Here is an 18,549-nt window from a genome sequence, read left to right as displayed (position 1 = left end):
CAACCCGTAGGCACAATCGTCACAGGGGCATCCATCACCGTGTTCCTCCGACACAGCATCGGGCTCCTCCGTGCTGATACCATCATAATCACCAGGCTGGGCCTCGAGACCAGTCAGATAACCACCATCTGCATCAAAATCTAAAAGAAGGTGTACACACGGGGTTAGCTCCACTGAGCCACTGAGGGGATGGGGAATGCACAATCACACATAGTCCATGATGAATGTAAATGTTGATAGATTTTCCACCTAGCACACAGTCTAAGTCCAGATATATGCTACTATGCTGACTCGGGAGACACTGTGGGTCACTTATGTTGTCGCCACAATGAAATCTCAACCGTCACCAGGGGACCTACGCCGGTCGAACCCACCAAAACCCCCCAGTGCCAGACCCCGATGATTAGTGGTCATCCTTGACCTGACCTCTCTCCCCCACAGGCAACAAGGAGCCCTCATCATCCAACACCTAAACCCCTATTGGTAAGGGTCGTAGCATAGGAAAATGAATCCTAGCCGTAAATATACTACATGCAAGTCCTATCGTCCTGAGAGGTATTCCGGGTGCATCAACGTCCCATTCCATCTAGCATATGGGTACCAGCACGACATGGCACGGCACATACAGGGCAGGATGATAGTCAATGAATTTCATAAGCATTTCTGGGGTTCCAGCACTAGCACATCCGGCACCGTAACCCGGTTCAATAATGAAGTAATAAACACAACCACGTAGTATCAAATCATAACCAAGATAATATATGCAAGAATGCAGTATGCTCATTGATAATACAGGTATCATAACAAATGCATATTTCATATTAAGCAAGCCCAAACATCACCCAAAACCCACTCACCGGTTGTTCGATCGTCGCTTGAGGTGTTTAGTATGGTTTGCCTCAGTACATGCTCTCCCGTACTGGTTAAGTAACCTAGGGATGTGTGAGAATAGTGTTAGAGGTGTGTAGGTGGGCCCTATGCTGAGTCCCAAAGTTAAAGTTAGGTTTCACACAAGGCAGCATGGACGGACTCGGGGATCGAAGCAACAAGGTGAGTCCGTTCCAGGCTCCGTCCAGGCATATGGTGAAAACAGGAGGGACGGATTCACGGAAGGAACCTCACCATGAATCCGTTCGTGCATCCATCCGAACCCTGAGACATTCCCGAGAGGGAATAGAACCACAGATAGAACCACTGGATGAATCCGTTCCTGATTCCGTTCGAGTCAGACAACAGTTTATATTGGACAGATCCATGGATGGAACCACGACGCTGGATCCGTTCGTGCCTCCGTCGAGTTACTGTCTGAGATTTTGAAGGATTTTCACTTCCACCCTTCCATCCTTGAGATCACATGGCTCCTAAGGTTAGAAAGGGGAGTCCTAAGCCTCCCTAGGGTCAATAGTACCTAGTTCATCCATAATCAACAATAATCTGGTATAGGTAAAGGAAGGGAAATAAATATCAAATGATATCTTAAACCATCACTCGGATAAGCCAATCTCTTAGTGTGACATCTTAAACCATCAAAATGACAACACAGAAGTTAAACAAAATTTTTTTTTGCAGAGAAACAAAAAATGCATATCTGACAACAGGAGGGGAGGATTAGAGATGCCAAACCTTAAGCCCTAAGAATCAAAACTGGAGTTGGGGTCCATTGGAAGATGATTTGTTTGGGTGGGTTGTTTCTTGGACTCAGCGATGAAGAGAAGTATCAAATGCTTTTGAAAAAGTGTCTCTTATATTTTTTCAGCGGCGTTTGCCTCAAGGTTACATGATTGGAGTACAATTCCTACTAATGTTTGGAAAATCATTTGGAATTGTAGTACTATGCCCAAGATTCAGCGGTTTCTATGGCGGGCTTGTGCAAGTGGCTTAGCAACAGGAGATGCTCTTAATCGGCGTAATATCAATGTTGATCCGTTGTGTGGTCGTTGTGGTGAATGTGAAATGACTTCACATATTCTCTTGGGCAATGCATATGCTAAAGTTGTTTGGTTTGGTTGTCCACTTGGTTCTATCTCTTTAATGAATGGAAATCCATCCATATCATATTGGATTTATGGTTGGAAGTCATTCTCTAACCAGGGAAAGAAGGAAGCTCGATTGTTGATAACCTTATGCAGCTTTGTTTGTTGGTTTTTGTGGTTATCACACAATGATCTGGTCTTTGGGCGTAGACTTTGGCATCCGAGTGAAGTAATTTCAGCGGCTGTAAAGGCATTTCAGGAGTTTATGGATGTTCAATCTATTGCTGCTACTACTTCTCCAACAACTTTAGTCTTAACACAACGATGGATAGCACTATCTGCGGATTTTATCAAGTGCAACTGTGATGCCAGTCTGTCTTTGGATTTATGCAGATTTGGGATTGGTTTCATTTGTAGAGATCACAGGGGAATGCCTTTGATAGCTGTATCCGATCCAATTACTTTTTAGGATGTTATGGTTGGTGAGGCTCATGCTATTCGTATGGCGATATTGGAGATGATCAAGACTGGATTTGCACAAGTTATGGTTGAATCAGATAATAGAAATCTGATTACACATATCCAGGATGGTGGTGGGACTTCACCAATGCTGATTCGTGTGATCATTGAAGACAGTATCCATCTTTCTTCCTTCTTTGTATCTTGTAGGTTCACTTATATTCCATGGGAGATTAACAGCGTGGCTGACTCCTTGGCTAGGAGGGCTTTGTGGTTAACATACGCAACTGACTGGCCCATTTCCACTCCATGGCTGCGTGAGATGTGTCATTCTTCGCTACCGTGAGCTTTGCATGTCTTTTTCTTAATAAAGACTTGTTTACCAAAAAAAAAAATATATATATATATTTTCAAGTATAACTATTTGCAATGAAAATGGAAGGCAACTCTATAGTACAGATTGAACCTACAGTTAGAATTGTTAAGCCAGATATAAGATGCTCATCGAATGGTTATATTATGAGCCCGATTCTGACTGTGAGAGAGAGGAAGATGTTGATTTATAAACCAAAAGTCTTCCACTTCAGTGTTTTTGTTCTTCCTGAGCGAGAGCGGAGATGTTGAAGTTTCTGTCGAATGTGAAGATCGAGTTCAATGCACTGGACCCACGAACTGCAGCGTGCATGGAGTTCCTGGCACAATGCAACGCACGGAAGGCAAAGGAGTCGAACCCAGCGTGTCAGCTTCTGGTGAAGCGACGAACGGACGATCACCCTCTCAGATCACCGTGACCTTCGTGAATGGCGTCGAAGAGATGATCGATGCTACTTCCACCTCAGCCCGGAACATCAGGACTATGATTCTGGAGAAGGGTCAGCACCTTGAAACCGAACAAATGTTCCGGGACGCGGGTGAGCAATGGCCTGTCATTATCCCTGAAGAGGAGATCCACCAACGCGCACCTGGTACCAAGGTATGTATATAGACGTGTTTACTCTGTAATTTACTTCTCTTTTGTGCTTCTCTTTCCAGTAATTTAGTGCCTGGCTTCTTTTAATACTGTTTATGGCGCTGTTTCTTTGGTGGGCATTTCGTCTGACAATTGATGGGCACTCTATGTGATGGTCTATAACTTTGTTATTAAGTGTTGAATTCTCCATTCTATGAGAAATATTTCTGATGTACAAAACATAGATTCTGGGATTTTAACGACTACTACTTTAACTCCAAATTCGAGCCGTGTTTAAACTGCCAAATTGTCTTCCCTGCGGATCTGAAAGAATATTACCTAGGTTTGATGATTTCCTCTCCCCAACCCCCCCCCCCCTTCAAACCATAGTTATCTGTTATCCAACTTTAATCTTACAACGTGTACAGAGTGCATGCATATGTACTGTTATACTCTGTACTGTGATCTTTCAATATCTAGAAATTTATTTAAATTGAATGAGTACTCCGACAATTTAAAGCCAATATCAGGACGAAGTTTAGGATAAGACTGTTGGGCTTGGAAAAAACTGTTTTTTTCCTACTTTCTCTTTGCATCAACAAGAAGAACAGCTGTAGAGAGTACATAGGCTACGTTTGGTAAATGTCTCAACAAAGAAACGCCCGTTCTAGACTAGAAACGTTTTTTAACGTTCTTTAACATTTCTGGTCTGGAACGGCATTCTGAGACCGAAAATGACCGTTTGGTAACGGTCTCAAGAACGCCGTTCAAAACGAAAATGGTGTTTGGTAAAACCTGTTCTTCGCTATTTGATATTAATTACAACAATGCAATTTCCTTATAAATTATACCAAAAAATACTTGTAAAATCCTTTTATCTTACCAACCTTAACATAAAAATAAAATATCTCATTAACATAACCAAAGTAATTATAAAAATATATCAAATTTTAAAGGTGCCATTAAAATTGGGTTTTTATGTGAATTAGTGTCATAGTGCCATTAAGATGGTATGAACAGTTGAATAAAAAGGGCCTTGGTGGATTCGAACCACCATCCCCATGAGCATGTTCCAAGTGCTCTACCAATTTGAGCTAAAGACCCATCAAGTAGAGCTTTGTGATTCACCCAAAAAAAAAAAAAAAAGTAGAGCTTTGTGAATAAATAGCAGTTAGTGTGGACAAACGGTATAAAGTGCCAAAGTATGTCTAACAATGAAAAATATGCCTTATGTTATTGATAAATATCCAGTACATACATCAGGTCAGCAAAACCACATCAAATTAATCCAGATTCATCTAGTGAAACAAAGTTAAAGGGGATGGTGGTTCGAATATCTAAACATTTATCTATGTTTTCTTGATCAATTAAAGTTCAGATATCCCAATAGGATCTTAGTGTAGAAACAAAAATATAGAATAACATGGTATTCTTAATCTAGAGTCTGGACTCTCTATTTTAATGGCATTGAAGAAACTCAGAAAAGCCTAACAGCCCACATACGAATGCAAAGACTATATCATATAATATAACTTAATTTATTGAATCAAACAAAAGATATCATGTAAGATAAGAGAAATAAAAAAGAAGGGGAAACATTCTGCATTAACCTATTTCTGCCTTCTCCTTTACTTCTCTTTCTATTCTTACAACACTGACAAATCCTCCCATCATTAAAATTTGAAAACTGAAATCCCAAACAACCCTTTATCACTCTATATCATGATCCTATCTCTCTGCACAAAAAGGAATTCAATTGAATCCTCCTATCAGTTCATATTTATCTGGTGGGCACCCCCACAGTTTATATATTAAACTATTTCAGATCATACAAGGGAATGGTGCCCTTCTTCTGGATAAATTACATGACTCGCATCTCAAAATAAACTCTTGTTTATATTTTTATGGTGGGCACCCCCAGAATTTATACTTGCAATTCTCATCTCAAAATAAACTCTCCAAAGTCCCCCACATGGAGACCCCTCGCTTTATAACACAAGCACCCAATAGACCAACACAGCTAGCTAGCAGTCTAATGTAACTCAATAGATTTCGATATCCCAAGAAGATATTATTGTAGAAAAGAAAAAATATATATATAATACCATGCCAAAAGAAACTCAGAAAAGCCTAACAGCCCAACAAAGCCATCAACCCAGCCAAAAGAATCTCCTGCTGTCACTAACAGATCAATAGAGTATATGCATGTATCAAAGGTAAGAGCAAGAACATGTGGTGCTTACATCCAATATCAACTCCTCCCAGGTTAATTTGGATGAGGAACCAAAAAACAAAAGAAACCAATTTGGGGATTATAGAGGTTGGGGTTGGAAATTCTCAGACAAGAGATCAATTTGCCGGTACCAAAGAAGAAAGAGGTCGATTTGCCTACACAGTTAGCGATAGAACAGAGAGAAAGAATGAGTTACCTGGTTCCTTGCGTCTCCAATCGAGCATAAACAGTCCAGCGAGAGCGAGAGAGGTTCGTTGGGGGGGGGGGGGAGTTTGGGAAAATTTTCCAGTAGTTGCACACCAACTGGATGATTAGAATTTGAGCTTCACAGTACTCAGTACTCTGATAGGACCACAGGAGACTCTGGTTGGAGACCTTTTTCTTCTTTTTTTAAATTAATATCTAAACATTTATCAAATTCTCTCACAGACTACTACACATATTATAGTGAAACAAAGTTACAGATTTCAAAAGCCCTAAAAAACTTCATCAAGAACCCTAAAATCCATACCTTTCTGTTTCTGATTTCTTCAATCTAACACCAGAGGGCTTACAACAGGCTGATTCTTACCAATTTCTGAGACAAAATGAGAGAAGAAAGAACAAATAGGTCAGATCAAAGACCCAAAACGCTGCCTACATCTCGCAAAAATCAGAGAGCGAGAGAGTTGCAGAGACTGCGAGAGAGAGAGAGAGAGAGAGAGAGAGACAGAGACAGAGACAGAGCGAAACAGAGAGAGAAGGACAGAGAGATAGAGAGTGAGAGGCGAAGCGAGAGTGAGAGATGGCGAGAGAGCGAGACAGAGAGAGACAGAGAGATAGCGAGATAGAGAGTGAGAGAGGAAGCGAGAGAGAGAGAGGGAGAGAGAGGGCTTCGCAACATACCTAGAAGGGATTGCAGGTCATGAACTCTTCCGGCTGAATCCTTCGCTTCCCCTTCTCTTCCCCTCCTCTTCGCAAGTGATAACTTTCTCAAACCCCAAAGTGCTCACAGGTTTTGCTCGACATCTTCGTAAATTTGTCGTTCTTGTTCTTTACATCAAATATTCCTCCGGTTCGTTCTAAAAGAACAGAAAAACGAACCGTCAAGCCAAACAAAAATTCACGTTCTGAACGCTGTTTGGACATTTACCAAACATAGCCTTAGGCTTCGTTTGGTAATTGTCTTCGTAAAGAACACCCGTTCTTGACCAGAAACGTTCTCTGGCATTTCTGGTCTGGAACAGCATTCTGTGTATGAATATGGCCGTTTGGTAACGGTCTCAAGAACGTTTTCGGAACAATAATAGAACAAAATGTCCTTTGGTAAAACATGTTCTTCCAAATTTGATATTAATTACAATAATGCCATTTCCTTCTAAATTATACCAAAAAATACTTGTAAAATCCTTTTCCCTCTTGCCAACCTTAGCATAAAAGATTCATCCAAAAAAAAAAACCTTAGCATAAAATTAAAATATCTCATTAACATAACCAAAGTAATTATAAAAATATGTCAAATTTCAAAGATGCCATTAAAATTGGGTTTTTGTGTGGATTAGTGCCATAACTGATTATGTTATGAACAGTTGAATAAAAAGGGCCTTGGTGGATTTGAACCATCATCCCCTTGGAACATGCCCATGTTCCAAATGCTCTACCAATTTGAGCTAAAGACCCATCAAATAGAACTTGGAATTTACAAGTAACCATGAGACCTTGCCACAAACCTTGACATTCATGATGTTTTGAAGATGTAGTCCAGAAGTGATGGCAACAGTGATAATATCCTTGGACCAAATACAACTGCGTCATCTGAACCATGTAATGTGTATTATTGTGGTAGACCCCGAATCAAGTTTGTAAGTATAGGGATCAGATTGGGCTGATTAGGATGTGTGGGCAGTGATCTAGCTGAAGCCATATCGCTTCAATTACTGTGTTTCCACTTCACTTGGTTTTTGTGTACAACACATGAACATCTAAATTGATAGGAAATGGAGCCTGAATAGCAATGTCTTAGCCAATCTTCTACTTAGGCTCAGTTTTTTTCCTCAAATCCCCTGAAAATTGAAAATTTTCTATAAAATTCACTTTGTCACTGCCTGTTTCACCTGCCAGATGGTGTCCATGTAAAAATTTACATTAGTCTACTGTTTTCAAGTACTCTTTCCCTGGAAAATTTGCAGCAGGTAAAGTTTTCCAAGTGAAACGAAACAGGGTGAGTGTAATTTGTTCAACTCCACCAAATATCAAAATTAGTGTCCTGTGTCAATACAGATGGAGCATAGTACTATATAGATGAGTCCTGGTAACCTGGCAGCCATGGTTTGAACTGACAATTAAACCTGCTTAATGATTGAAATACTGAGCCTAGCAAACTCTCAATTAAATGTTACTATTGAATAAGCAAGCAGAAAAAATTTACATGATGTCACAGAGAATCATCCTAAAGCATTAAAACACTGCAAGATGCATAGAGAAACATAAAACTGGATAAGAAGGTGCAATCTGTCACCATCTAACAATTTGAGAACAAATTTCTAATAGACTTTACCTCCCCATAGAAAGTACACCTCTTACGTGCTTCACATGACTAAATTCACCAACAACAGTTTTTTCCGCTTCCTCTCTTTGCTCATTGTTCAAAGGAGCTGTTCTGCCACCTACAACATCAGCCACTTGAGCAACAAAACCCTTATCGACCTGCATCCAGTCATTTATTACCACACATGAGAGACTAAATGTATTTTTCATAACCAAGTCACAATTCTGAAGATTTAAGTGATTACCCGGAAAACGAGATTAACAAGGATGTGCTGAATGCAATAGGTTTTATAAGGAGAAATTACGTGTGTCCTATCAGATTCTATCCAAACCAGCCTCACTTCAAGCACAAGTGCTAAAGATCCTAACACATCATATGGCAATGGTAGTAGAGTTTTATATATCTTTATTACAAAACTGGCTTCTATTGGATCAAGAAATTTGAAAGGACACTAACTTAAGTGCTGATAACCCCAATTAGTTGAGATGGGAATTCAATAAAGAAGACTTTTATTTATGGAAAACTATGACAGAATTGAAAAGACTAAAAATAGATTGCTACAATGAGGTTTTTCCACCCAAAAAAAAATCCACAATATATTGCAGCTATAGGTTCAATAAAACTATTAGGAACTGATCAGGAACTAAGAGAAATAATGAATAACTAACTGAATAGCAAAATTATTCAAGAGCAAACTGAAGCAGATCAAGCGACTGAAAATTTTTGAACCTTATGTGCTCCACATGTATTCAAAGTGGCAGGTAATTTAACAGCAGCAATTGGAAAGAAAAACTAATTAAAGCTAATATTCAATCTAACTGCAACCTAAGGTATGCCTTCTGCAATAAACCAATTAAACGTCATCAGTTTCATAAAACTAAAAACGTCACTTAATATCCAATCATCCAGGCCCATATGTAGGCTTAACTCATATAACTATGCTGACTTGGCTCCTTTGACACAATAATAGAAATAATAAACAGAAATAACACTCAAATCGTGAGGACTAAACTCCATTATTGGATTTCTAATTTTTCTCAGCTCATTATAACCACAACCCATTGAAACTAAAAGCCCAAAATCCATTAACCAACTTAACCAGGGTTCATTAATCCTCCTTCTTCACTAGCATACTGACCAAAGGATAGTCTTTCAGATTTCATTGCACATAGGGCCTCATTCACACTATTGGCAGATTTGAAAGGCCAAATTAAGGTCACAGTTGGGTTTTCTAAATCAGATGCATCACACAAGCTCCACTAGACTGGAAAATGGGTTATTGTCCATAAAATCTCTCCACATCCAATATTGCAGTTGATTAAGCTTGAATATGCTTTCCAGCTGAATGCAAGAAGTTTGAAGGAGGACAAGTGCAACATAAATTTATATACTAATAATCAACAAATATATGAGATATTCAAGCCACCAAAAGGAAGGAGGGTATGAAGTCGATTTTAGAAGAGAAAGGGACATCAGACCTTTGGATAACGGAATGTTCAAGATTTCCAAGATAACCCTTTCGATCACATTTATGGAGACTCACAATCAGGTTTATCCTGGTTTTGCCAGCCTCACAGTAAGCCCAGGTCTCAAATTTCAGGCTACTTCTTTGGGTTCTTGCCGAGATCAATGCCAATCCCACCTTCTGGTCCTTCCAAGCAACACAACGACTTGGGCTTACACAGTCAGCAATCACCATGAAGATAGATAGGAAGAAATGTGAAGAGGAAGTAAAAAAAATTCAAAAGCCCTAAACAATTTCATCAAGAACCCTATAAAATCGAGATTAGGTCTTCGAAATAAACAGAGAGAGAGAGAGAGAGTTGCAGAGAGCTGCCCTCGTCTTCGAAATAAATAGAAAGCGAGAGAGAGAGAGAGAGATTTTCAGAGAGACGAACTCACCAAAGGGTTCCTAGAGCTTCCTCAATTTGCAGGCCTTCTCCTCTCCCCCACGAATCCACGACAGAGAAGCTGGTAACCATGGGTTTTTTCCAAGTTTTGACGTTCTTCACTTGATTTTAAGTTGGTCTAAAGAACGTCAGACCATGTCTGAGACGGTCTGTAAAGAACGTTTTTTTCACCATTTTTTCATCCAGTCCGTTCTTAAAGACCAAAAGAACGGACCGAAATGCCAAATATGATTTTCCTTTTTTTTTGTTCTCAAAAAAAGAAAAATCGCCAAAGAACGTTCTTGAGACCATTACCAAACGTAGCCTAACAGATTTGTTGAGAAATAGCCTGATATATTATCTCCTTTTAAACAAGATAGACAGCAAAATATCGATTCAAATCCTTAGCCCAATAGCAGCAGCATATTCACAGTAGCAGCAATATATGACCAATCTGATATTGCTTCTCTTCTCCAAAACACCATAGCAACAACCTCTTACAAGCTCTTGGATTCATGGCCCTCTCTCTTTCTCCTTTTCTCTTCATTTTTTTAATTCATCAATGAATAACTGAGTAGCGGCAGTAACAGTAGTAGTGCTTCTTCTCAACTTCAAACCTCCATTAATGAACTCAAAAAGATTTCAGCAATTAAATACATTCCAGAGAGTGAGCTGCTTGTCACGGACTTAGACCTCTCTAAGCAACCACACCGGCACTTAGCACTCACGCTAGCACTAAGTCAGCCTTTCCACAACTCTAGCAAGGGACTTGGGAAGAGAACTTGGGCGGACCGTGACATGCTGTTGTAGTTCTTCCTTCTGACAGGTTTCTCTTTAACAGTCTGGCAGCATAGAAGAACTCATGAATCTGCTTCTTGGAGGGCTTTTTTATATTGCTAACTTAGTATGTAAGAAACTCACTTGTATTTCTTATAAATTGACAGTAAGAGTTCTATATAATCTGAAACTTCTCTTTTTCCACAAACTCTCAGATTCCCCTGTTTAATTCAAACTCTTGGAAGACTCAACCTTGCAAACCTCCACTCACTCTCTTCTTCTCATGGTAAAGAAAACCCACTACACACTTTTCCAAGTGAGCCTTTGGTTGCCCCAGTAAGGAAAGTGCTTGCCAACTCATATAGCATTTGCACACATGATCTTGGACCCAACATTACCCAATACCAACAAATTCTCTACCTTCCCTATTAGTCCATTTAGACCATTGAACCAAACCTTCAACTGGTTTAGATAAAACCCAGCAAACCCAACAAAGACCTGAGTTTTATTCTTCAAACACTGCCCTGTCTCGTTTTGTCCACTGGTTTAAAGTGATGGAAAGTGGTACCAGCTGCATGAATTCCACCTTTTCTAGTATAACGATGCTGATAAGTTGAGTCTTGAGTTTAAATTGGGGGTATCTTCACCAAATTTCGTTTTGAACATGACCAGCATCCTACTAGATTCCTTCTTGTCAACATTGTCATTTGGAGAACATCAAATTTCCCTTGCACCATATATCAACTGTTCTATAATTTGCTAATTGTTAAGCTTTCTTTCTGTAATGCAAGTTTGCGAAGGAAGTGCATACAATAATTTCATTCTATTGTACTATTGTAGTATAACTGTATAAAGTGTACTGATAAGTGCATTTCGAGCAGTTTTCCAGGGTCACATGGTCTGATGACTTAATATATGTGTTTGGCATTCATACTCCCTAATCACACAGCTGCAAGGCATCATGGATCCAAGTTCTTAGCCAAACAGGACACTAGCCATGTCCTGATAGATTGCTTCTGTTCAAGCTATCTTTATTTCAGCGGTTATTTTCTAAACAAGTACAAATTTGAACAAACTGGACTTTCAGAAGGGAATGAGAAGATTTCTGATGATATTTTGGAAATGGAGAGCATCCTATTGGTCATTGGAAGTAGGAGCAGGAATCTATTCAGTTAGCTCAGTAATTGACCCTTAATCTGTAGGATATATGAAGCATTTAGGTGAATTAGTTACATATCACCCATTTGTTTTTGGCTCTAGATACATCTCCTAGGATCGGACATTTCTTTTGCATGGTTTCGCCATATCAGAACTGATGCAGGACAATTTCGATGGATTGACCCAAACCTGTCACACCCCAAACCACCCCCTGGGGGATTAGGTAGGTGACTCGAATTGCATAACGGCAATCCGCCAAACCCCACGGATCTAGAAGCTGTTAATACATTCATGGTTCCACATTCATCACATTACCACAAGTAAGATCAGAGTGTTGCAGAGAATCTACAATTACAACAAGAAAAAAAGCGTAGTGATACGGGAATGATGATGATATTTACATATACATAAGTGACTTCTGATACATTCCCTCCTTGTACAACCCACAACTGAAAGATAAAGCTGACAAATGGTAAAAGGAAATACATATATATATATATATATATATAAAGGGTGAGATAACTCAACCCCAAAAAGAAAAGAAAACTAAAACTGCACCATGAGTAGGACGGGGATAAACTCCTAACAAAAACAAAAAGGAGTCCCCAAGACAAAAAGCATCAAGCGCACTCCTCACTGGTCTTCATTAATGACCACTGAGAATGCACACATCATCGGCACGACCACTATCGAGGGCCACACCAATATCATCATAACAATTAGGGCTCTCCTCCTCGTAATGAGCCTCCATGCCACAGCGGCATCCACTTGCAGAATCATCTAGAAGAAAAACATGTATAACAGAGTGTGAGCCCCACCGAGCTCGTGAGCAAAATATATCATCATGCATGCACATGCAACCACAATCCACATGATCCTACATAATATGCAAGTCCAGATTATTTATTAGCCACCTAACAAAACAACTAAGTCAGGTTAGTGCTACTACAATCCCCAATACATGTATCCCTGGTGTGGGCTTGGTTACCTTTTCCTGCGATACACCCATTGAGTTGTTGGAGAGGACCAGCCAGCTCCAGCATCTCCCTACCCAGGTCAGCCTGACCGGCCCTCTGAATTAACTCCTGTGAGGTAATCGACTCAATATAATTCCACCAAACCGGTGCATAATCTTTATATGTGGCATATAGCAAAAAATTCACCTTTCGGTGCTTCCCAAGCTTGTAGTCCGAGGCTTCCCGGTAAATTTGCCCTGAGGCATCCCAGCTGTGCTGAGGCTTCTCGGCTTAAACGCCTCTAGGGTTTTACGGTAGTCCTCACAGTTATCCAACACCTTAACCCCTGTTGGCAAGGGTGCGTAGCACGGGTGATGAAACTCTAACCCTATGTCTATATGATATCGTATGAGTCGGGCAGTGTCAACCGTATCCCATATTACGGGCTACCACCGGCCTCATTTCTAAGCCGACTACGGCATCTAGTCTAACATTCACAATCATCATGTAAAAATCACAGTGTTGATTAACAGACAAACAGTGTGTAATAATTTTGAGTAATTGAACAAAATTTAAATAACACAACATTTATAATTTAAGAATTTAATTGCCGGCATAATAATACAGTTACACACACATACACGATAATATTTCACTCACCTGGGTCTGGTTCTAAGGACTCAGTTGCAAATTCAGTTCCGGCTGCGGTCTGGCTGTAGGCCTCGAGCGCGGGATCAAATCCTAGATATAAATCAGAAATTTATCATTTAATATTCCAAACTATTTTTGGAAGTCCTAGGGTTGATCTAAGCATACTGGGTTGACCCGGTGTACAATTGATCATCACTTGGAATTCTCCAGGCCTTGCATTGGGCCTTAGCCCTTAGGCCTATGTCCCGGTGCATCATCCAGAGTTGGTGGCCTAGGGGCAGAATGGTCATTTGTGACATAGGTACATGTTCCTAGATCACATTAGTCTTACAGTGCTGTCCTCAGCTTGACAGTGCTGCAGAACCAACATAGGCAGGCTTTCCAAGTCTTGCGGGGCCCACATGGGTTCCCAAAAGCACTCATACACATGGACAGATGTGGGGAGGGGCATTCTAGTCATTTTCCACCTCCCTACACTGTATCATGGCCCTAGGGTGAGGATCCCCATGTCAGATCATCAAAACAGCAAAATTTCCCACACTGGGCGATGTCTTTGGGTGATGTCTGCATCATCACCCAGTGCATCGCCCAGAGATTTCAAAATTGGAATCAGGCTGAGATTCCAAGGTTTTGAACCATGGGCAATGCATGGACCTTCTCCCAATGCATGTTAGGCCATTTTGGACCCCCAGGGGTACCCTTTGCACTGGTCTTTGTGGATTCTCAACTGGCCCACCACTTGGCTGCCAGAGGCTGCCCAGATAGCCTAGTGAATAGTAACACAGGGTGTCATCAGCTACAAATCATTGTTTTCATTGCATGCAAAGCTGATTTCAGATTTATTACAATGATCCAAGTCTGCTACCACCTAGGGCTAGGTTCCATGCAGCCAGGGCATGTAGTCAGGACTCCAATCAGCCAGTTTTCAGTGTAACATAGCAGTGCAGCCAAGCACAGCTCTGGTTTTGGTTCCAAAGGCAAAAACAGATGTATAAATCCTCATAAAACACTCAGATCTTCCATGCTTCATGCTTGCATGGCAGATCTGAGATAGTACATGGCAGTCCCCAACTGTTCTGGGCTGCTAGTGATCAGAAATCCATCAAAACATAGAGATTCAAAGAGGAAAATAGTAAATCATCAAGGCAGCAGGTAGAGCAGGGTTGTTTATACCTGCACAGGTCTGAGATGCCACGAAATCAGGGCCCTGGGGTGCAAGGCTGCTCCCTCCTTCCTTCTCCTTCTTCCTCTCTTTTCTCTCTTTTCTTTCTTCTCCCTTCCCCCACGATTTGAACAGTAGCTAAGGGTCTAAAATGAACCCAAGGCACTGGTATATATAGCCCAGCCCATAAGTAGGGCTTGTTTGGATGCTAAGGCCTGTTTTCAAAATGCATTTTTAACTGCATTTTCAGCCATTTTGGGCACTCAGGTGGGGTCCACAGTGTTTCAAGGGTATGAGGTGGTCCCTCAGACTCCCCTCATCCTATGGAGGTGCCCATTTCCAATATGGGTGGTCCCCATAGATTAAATCCTTAAAATAATGCAGTTTTGCACTCTGGGCGATGTCTCTGGGTGATGTCTGCATCACCCAGAGAATTCAGCAAGGCTGAAACTCTGTGGGCTTGCACAGGGGTTTGACCCAGGGTTAAGGCCTTGTACCCATATGTCATCTAGGGTCTTTTACACACATTTCCAGGGGTGGGTCCCACATTTATGGAGGGGAGAGAGAATACCTGGAGTCCAAGCAGTACATTATGCTGTGGGCCATTCAACTGCAGGGATCAGTTGTCCATCTTCTGACAGGTATGTAGGAAGACATGCATAGGGTACATCACCCAGAGACATCGCCCAGAGATTGCAAAACCAGAATCAGGCTGAGATTCCAAGGTTTTGAACCATGGGCAGTGCATGGACCTTCTCCCAATGCATGTTAGGTCATTTTGGACCCCCAGGAGTACCCTTTGCACTGGTCCTTGTGGATTTTCAATTGGACCCACCACTTGGTTGCCAAAGGCTGCCAGACAGCCCAGTAAATAGTAACACAGGGTGTCATCGGCTACAAATCATTGTTTTACTGCATGGAAAGCTGATTTCAGGTTTATTACAATGATCCAAGTCTGCTACCACCTAGGGCTAGGTCCCATGCAGCTAGGGCATGCAATCAGAACTCCAATCAGCCAGTTTTCAGTGTAACACAACAGTGTAGCCAAGCACAGCTCTGGTTTCGGTTCCAAAGGCAAAAACAGATGTATAAATCCTCATAAAACACTCAGATCTTCCATGCTTCATGCTTGCATGGCAGATCTGAGATAGTACATGGCAGTCCCCAGCTGTTCTGGGCTGCCAGTGATCAGAAATCCATCAAAACACAGAGATTCAAAGAGGAAAATAGTAAATCATCAAGGCAGCAGGTAGAGCAGGGTTGTTTATACCTGCACAGGTCTGAGATGCCACGAAATCAGGGCCCTGGGGCGCAAGGCTGCTCCCTCCTTCCCTCCTTCTTCTCTTTTCTTCTTCTTCTTCCTCTCTTTTCTCTCTTTTCTTTCTTCTCCCTTCCCCCACGATTTGAACAGTAGCCAAGGGTCTAAAATGAACCCAAGGCACTGGTATATATAGTCCAGCCCATAACTAGGGCCTGTTTGGTTGCTAAGGCCTGTTTTCAAAATGCATTTTTAACTGCATTCTCAGCCATTTTGGGTACTCAGGTGGGGTCCACAGTGTTCCAAGGGTATGAGGTGGTCCCTCAGACTCCCCTCATCCTATGGAGGGTGCCCATTTCCAATATGGGTGGTCCCCACAGATTAAATCCTTAAAATAATGCAGTTTTGCACTCTGGGCGATGTCTCTGGGTGATGTCTGCATCGCCCAGAGAATTCAGCAAGGCTGAAACTCTGTAGACTTGCACAGAGGTTTGACCCAGGGTTAAGGCCTTGTACCCATATGTCATTTAGGGTCTTTTACACACATTTTCAGGGGTGGGTCCCACATTTACGGAGGGGAGAGAGAATACTTGGAGTCCAAGCAGTACATTATGCTTGGAAGCCTGTCCTTCAGTCAAGATTCCAGTCAATTAGGGATAGGGTTTGACATTTCTCCCCACCTTACAAAAATTTCATCCTTGAAATTTGCTTACCTTGTAGTTCGAAGAGTTGGGGATACTTCTCTTTCATCTCTTCTTCTCGCTCCCACGAAGCTTCTTCTATGGGATTGTTTCCCCATCGAGCCTTTACAAAGGCGACTGTGCGGTTACGAAGATTATGCTCCTTTCTGTCCAGTATCTCCGTAGGATGTTCTTCGTAAGTCATGTCCACATCCAACTGTTCAGGTTCAGTTGAGAGTACATGTGTCGGGTTGTTGATGTACTTCCTTAGCATTGACACATGGAAAACATCGTGGACGCCCAACAAAGATGGTGGTTATGCCAGTCGGTATGCTACGGGTTCCACTTTGTTTAGAATTTCATATGGATCAATAAATCGTGGACTCAGTTTACCCTTCCTGTTGAACTGTAGCAATCCCTTGGTTGGAGATACTCGGAGGAACACCTTTTCCCCGACTTCAAATTCTATGTCTTTCCTTCAATTATCTGCATAACTTTTCTGTCTTGATTGGGCCACCTTGATTGTCTCTCTTATGACATCTACCTTGTCACATGTTACTTGTATCATTTCTGGCCCGAGATATCTTCGTTCACCGACCTCGTCCCAATATAACAAGGTTCGACACTTTCGGCCATAAAGAGCTTCGAATGGTGCCATGCCAATGGTGGAGTGGTGACTATTGTTGTATGCAAATTCCACCAGAGGTATGTGGGCATCTCAACTATCACTCATTTCTAAGACACAGGCTCTGAGCATGTCCTCCAGAGTCTGGATAGTTCTTTCTGATTGTCCGTCCGTCTACGAATGGAAAGCTGTACTAAGATTCAGTTGAGATCCCAATGCCTTTTGTAAACTCCTCTAAAACCTTGAGGTAAATCGAGGATCTCTGTCAGACACAATACTAACAGGCACGCCATGTAAGCGGACTATATTTTCTATATATAGTTGGGCAAGCTTTTCCATTGAATAACTTATCTTGATTGGTATGAAGTGAGCTGCCTTTGTCAGTCCGTCTATAATCACCCAAATCGCATTCATGCCCTTTCTGGTGTTGGGTAGATTTGTCACGAAATCCATTGTAATCCTTTCGCACTTCCATTCCGGTATAGGGAGTTGCTGCAACAATCCATACGGTCGGTGTCTCTCTGCCTTAATTTGTTGACAGGTGAGGCACTTGGACACGTATATTGCTATGGTCTCTTTCATTCCAATCCCCCAGTAATACTTCTTCAAGTCCTTGTACATCTTCGTACTTCCGGGGTGAATCGCATAGGGTGAGTTGTGCGCCTCCTTAAGGATTTGGTCTTGGACATCATAATCATCAGGCGTGCACAATCTATCTCGAAACTTCAATGCACCATCATGGGTCAATGAAAAATCTGGGTCCTTATTTACTCTTTGTACTTCCCAAATAATCTTGGCCAACTCAGGGTCCAATGGTTGCTTCGCAATTACCTCTTCTCGTATCGACAGCTGTAGATCCATGGCTGCTAATTGTATAGCTGTTCCTTTGATCACGAGTTCTAGATCAAACTTTCGAGCTTCTTCCTATCAATTGCTCGCTCACGACCAAGGAAGCTAGAGACGCAGTCTGAGATTTTCTGCTTAATGCATCTGCTACAATGTTGGCCTTTCCGGAGTGGTACTGGATTTCACAATCATAATCCTTCACCAATTCTAACCACCGCCTCTGTCTCATATTCAGCTCCTTTTGGGTGAAGAAATACTTCAGACTCTTGTGATCGCTGAAGGTTTTGCTCTTTTCACCATATAGGTAGTGTCGCCATATTTTTAACGCGAAAACCACTATTGCCAACTCTAAGTCATGAGTGTGGTAGTTCTTCTCGTGTTCCTTCAGTTGTCGTGAGGTATATGC

At 41.5% G+C, this 18,549-nt stretch overlaps 1 pseudogene; it reads left to right on the top strand.

The window, feature by feature from the left end:
* Nucleotides 1-18,549, top strand: part of LOC122641672 — a 56,272-nt pseudogene that overhangs the window by 18,611 nt on the left and 19,112 nt on the right.

This window comes from Telopea speciosissima, chromosome 10, assembly GCF_018873765.1.
Source record: "Telopea speciosissima isolate NSW1024214 ecotype Mountain lineage chromosome 10, Tspe_v1, whole genome shotgun sequence".
NCBI classification, from domain to species: Eukaryota; Viridiplantae; Streptophyta; class Magnoliopsida; order Proteales; family Proteaceae; genus Telopea; species Telopea speciosissima.
The sequence above is the reverse complement of the archived record's forward strand: the minus strand, read 5'-3'. Positions and strand labels throughout refer to the sequence as shown.